At 40.4% G+C, this 5,246-nt stretch overlaps 1 pseudogene; it reads right to left on the bottom strand.

The window, feature by feature from the left end:
- Positions 1-1,609: 1,609 nt before the first annotated feature.
- LOC121325298 lies at positions 1,610-3,718 on the bottom strand (annotated as a pseudogene).
- Positions 3,719-5,246: the final 1,528 nt, after the last annotated feature.

The following is a 5,246-nucleotide window of genomic DNA, read 5'->3' as shown; positions in this document are numbered from 1 at the left end:
ATCAGGTTTGGAAAAAGGACACTTTAATTGTAATCCTTGTCTGGGCGTACAAATAATAAGCTCCAGTAATACACAGCAATGTGTAAAACACGGAGAACCGTAATCATTGCAGCACAAAATAATAAAGACAAGTTATCTGCCCCACAATAATACTTGCCACAGTCACCCGTCCTGGAACATGCAGTAGTGCTCGAGGTGGGTGATAACAATTTATTATGTCTCGTGACAGTTTTGATGATCCAGTTTTGTGCAGGCCCAAGGCAACAGCTCTGGATTCTTGTTTAGCTAGCTAGTGATACACAAACACAGTTACTTAAACAGATACAGACAAACAAACAAAACACTCATGAATATTTCTAGTACGCTCATCTCTGCGTTTCACATGGTCCTCCAGTTTATAACACAAACCAAGGGAAGGAAAAGGTTTACAATTCTCGGTCCCCTTTATGCTATCACGCATGACCCCTTGGTAAACGATTGCAGCAGTCTCGCCTTCTTCCAGGCTGACCGACTTCCCGACCCCGGAAATGATCTGGCAAGCCAGCCCATCCCCTTTCATTACTTAGCCAAACAAGGTCGGGAGGTTTTGCAACCAGAACTCTTCTGTCACAACGTCCAAAGAAGAGATCATTTATGTTTCGGTCACAGTGGCCGTTCCCATACGGTAACACCTTTCGTCATGTTGTGTTACATTAACATCATCCCTAATAGCCTGTAAGAAGGTTTTGATAGACTTTGCTATTAATTGTACTGCATTAGCTGCATGGTGCACCCCGGTTGCTGGTGCACCATGCAGCTAATACATCGTTATCTTATGTTGAAATTCAGCGTTTATTTCTTTCATGATAGATTGGCCTGCCCCAAACTATCCTGCTAATTCAGATAGTATTTCATGCCGGTTACATGTTCTGCTTATTGAAGCAATCGTACATTGTTGTACATATTTTTCAAGATTTGTTGAAATATGTTCATTAAGGTGGGGTGTGGCAGGACGATTGCCCTGCACAATAGGTATTGAGTTTTGTTGTGATTTATATGTGGAAGTGGGTTTATTGTGTGTCGTTTTGGAGTTGATTTGTTTGATTAAATAATTGTTTACAGATGGGCACTCGATAGAGACTTGCTGATGCTAGGCTTGGTTGAGGGGAAGGGCAGCAAGTGATTTGGCTGTGCTGGTCCTCAATCAGCAGGTGGGCGGGTCTTGACCGAGTGTCCGTCACTTTAAAAACATCCACGGGAGTAGCTCAGGGCTGCTGCAAGGCCTGCCGCTTTCACTTCACCTTTGATTTATAGTTTGCTGTATTGTGTTTTATTTTGCATTTTTGTACAGCTTGCTGTATTAGGTTTTTCCACCTGCCCCAAGTTGCTTTACCAAGCATGTACACTCCCATGGATAGGCAGCATGGTGTCCCAGTACTTTCTACATGAGTCATCTGATTAGTTGAGTTTAACGAGTATACATACTGTATTGCCAACGCCATAGGGATCTTTTGGCCGATACTTGTGGCAAATATCGAACAATATTTGTTTAGTTTCCGCATACCTCAAAATTTTGACATTGAGGATACAGATATCTAATTATGTATAGTGTGTGTTTATCAGTGTTGCGTTTGTTTTTCTCTCTTGAGATTTGCTCTATTTTAGTACAATTTTCATTTGAGGGGGTATTCCCTTATCATACCAAGCCATTGTGGGATTGGCTCTTTTTCGAGTTCTTCACAGAGGCCCGTTTCATTTCAAATTGACAAAAATCACACAGCTGAGTTGCCTGCCTTGCATCCTTGTTAGTATGTATTCCTGTGGAGCCATAACTACTGGATCCACGTGTCGTGTCATCAAGAGTGTCTCAATCCTGTAATTCTGGATAACAAATCTTTTCACAGATCAATTGTGTCACCCAGCCCCCCTTCTTAACTGAGAAATAGATTTTTCCAAAATTAAACATTACTAGCCCCATGTTTGCTCTGTAATCTTCATCAACTACCCCAGCTCCTACATCATGAAGTATTTAGCTGCAAGACCCGATCGAGTGGCTCCTCTAGCACAATACCCTCCTGGTAGAAGTCTAATTTGTCAGTCAGTCTGTACCACGGTTTTGTCCATAGCTGGGATTACGTAGTCATAGGCACTATATAAGTAATATCCTGCTGCTTTTGCTGACCCCTTGGTTGGGGTTGTAGCATGTTCAGTTTTTTCACAAATTTCAATATTAAAGGTGGTCTTTCTTTTGTTTTAGTCAGAGGAGCAGCGTTAACAACCTCTGCTTTGTTAGATCTGTATACTTTGGTTTGTGTCTTGTGTACCCATTGTCCTTGGTTTTTTCTCTGAATACACACACTGGTAGGAGAGTTCATCATCACCATGTAGGGTCCGTTTCACATGTTGTATTAGCATGACTTCGTCTCCCACTTCATGCTCTGTTTGTTGAGTATGTCTACTCTCATTTTCAGTTTCCACTTTCTTTTGTTGAGTGCTTGCTTCTTGCCTCAACAACTGTAACATAACGGATAATTGCAAAGCATATGACTTGGTTTATTTAGATTTCCAGAAAGCTTTTGACAAAGTCCCGCACAAAAGATTAATTGTCAAACTGAACGCAGTTGGGATTCAAGGAAACACATGTACATGGATTAGGGAGTGGTTAACATGTAGAAAACAGAAAGTACTGATTAGAGGAAAAATCTCAGAATGGAGTGTGGTAACCAGCGGTGTACCACAGGGATCAGTATTAGGTCCTCTGCTATTCCTAATCTACATTAATGATTTAGATTCTGGTATAGTAAGCAAACTTGTTAAATTTGCAGATGACACAAAAGTAGGAGGAGTGGCAAACACTGTTGCAGCAGCAAAGGTCATTCAAAATGATCTAGACAAGATTCAGAACTGGGCAGACACATGGCAAATGACATTTAATAGAGAAAAGTGTAAGGTACTGCACACAGGAAATAAAAATGTACATTATAAATATCATATGGGAGATACTGAAATTGGAGAAGGAATCTATGAAAAAGACCTAGGAGTTTTTGTTGACTCAGAAATGTCTTCATCTAGACAATGTGGGGAAGCTATAAAAAAGGCTAACAAGATGCTCGGATACATTGTGAAAAGTGTTGAATTTAAATCAAGGGAAGTAATGTTAAAACTGTACAATGCACTAGTAAGACCTCATCTTGAATATTGTGTTCAGTTCTGCTCACCTCGCTATAAAAAAGATATTGCTGCTCTAGAAAGAGTGCAAAGAAGAGCGACCAGAATTATTCCGGGCTTAAAAGGCATGTCATATGCAGACAGGCTAAAAGAATTGAATCTGTTCAGTCTTGAACAAAGAAGACTACGTGGCGACCTAATTCAAGCACTCAAAATTCCAAAAGGTATTGACAGTGTCGACCCAAGGGACTTTTTCAGCCTGAAAAAAGAAACAAGGACCAGGGGTCACAAATGGAGTTTAGAAAAAGGGGCATTCAGAACAGAAAATAGGAGACACTTTTTTACACAGAGAATTGTGAGGGTCTGGAATCAACTCCCCAGTAATGTTGTTGAAGCTGACACCCTGGGATCCTTCAAGAAGCTGCTTGATGAGATTTTGGGATCAATAAGCTACTAACAACCAAACGAGCAAGATGGGCCAAATGGCCTCCTCTCGTTTGTAAACTTTCTTATGTTCTTATGTTCTTATGTAAATGTTCTCCTAATTCCTTCAGGAATTTTACCTTTGCATCTCGAGCAATGGCGAGAATTGATTGGTTCATCAAAATGTGATCCATTGGGAGCAGCATTTGATATCCTGTCATGAGTTCATAGGGTGATATGCCTATCGCCCTTGATGGAGTAGCACATAGTTTCAATAATACACATGGGAGAACCGAAATCCTGTTTCTGTTGTTTGTGGTTAACTTTTTAGTTATCGTTACATAGTTTGTGGTTCCTAAGAATTGTCTTAGTTTCGTCAACATTCTTGGTTTTGGGACTAGTGTAAGTGCTTGTTTCCTATCTGGGCCAACAGCTTTACTGTTATAACTTAGTACCTGTGCCTTCCTTCGATTGCAATTGTACCCTTGTTCTTGCAGGACTGCCAGTGTGTCATGTAACAACTTCTGCGCCTCTGCACGAGAAGAATTAGATAACAAGAAGTCATCGACATATTGTAACACAGTTCCATGGTGGTTGTTGTCTAGGGACCATTTAGCCTTTGCCAGACATTGATGGAATATCACTGGTGAATTGTGATACCCTTGTGCCATACGTGACCAGGTATATTGTACATATTTCATGGTGAATGTGAACTTCCATTGGTCTTCCAGTCTAATAGGTAGTCTCCAAAAACCATTACTGATATCTATCACTGAAAAATAGTTTGCATCACAGGTACCTCAGTGAAGATCCTATGTGGGTTAGCTACAATTTGTGTGATTTTAGGCAATGCTTGATTCAATCTTTGATAATCAATAGTCGGTCGGCAATTTTCTTCCCCTTTGGGCATCGGCCAATTGGGTGTTCGAGGATGAGTTATATTCAACTACTATACCCTGCTGTAACAGGTCTGTAATAATACCCTTTACTGCTTCAGTTGCTTCAGATTTAATTGGATACTGCTTCTGTGAAGGATGAGCATCTCCTTCAATTGTGATAAGCACGCCCACTACCTTACCACAGTCATTACTGTGCTGAGCCCACACTTCCGGGTACTGCTCAGTAAAGATGAGACCTCATAGTCAGTGAGCGCAGCGATTTTTCACCGGGTTCCATTACTGTGCGTTTCGTTGCTTATGCTTGCTGACATAATGCATCCACCTGTGTGTATAATCAACTTAATTTGTGACATTTCATCTAACCCCAAAATGTTCTGTTCATTCGTGTTTGCATGCTACATTTCTATTGTTGCTGTGAGGTCTCCAATTTTTTTTTTTATTGGCTGTGTTTTAATATATGTAAATAGTTATTTCACTCGCCGCATCCATGTTTTTTTAACGAAAAAGTGAGGATTTTACAAAACTTAGAAAGGACCTTGTCCTGAGCAAACGTGACAATTTGGGTGCCGATCAACGTTGGAGATTCAGACAAGATGATCTTTGAATATTTTGCACAATTCCAACATGCACTCGTGAAATTGTTTTGGTCACTGCATCCGTGTTTTCTTAACACAAAATCTGGATTTTGCTAAATTTAGAAAGGACCTTGTCCTGAGCAACATGTCGATTTTTGTGCCAATCAACATTGCGGTTTCAGACAAGAAGAACTTTGAATAT

Source organism: Polyodon spathula, chromosome 13, assembly GCF_017654505.1.
Source record: "Polyodon spathula isolate WHYD16114869_AA chromosome 13, ASM1765450v1, whole genome shotgun sequence".
In the NCBI taxonomy this organism is placed as follows: Eukaryota; Metazoa; Chordata; class Actinopteri; order Acipenseriformes; family Polyodontidae; genus Polyodon; species Polyodon spathula.
Note: the sequence above shows the minus strand (reverse complement) of the source record. Positions and strands in the feature narration are given on the sequence as shown.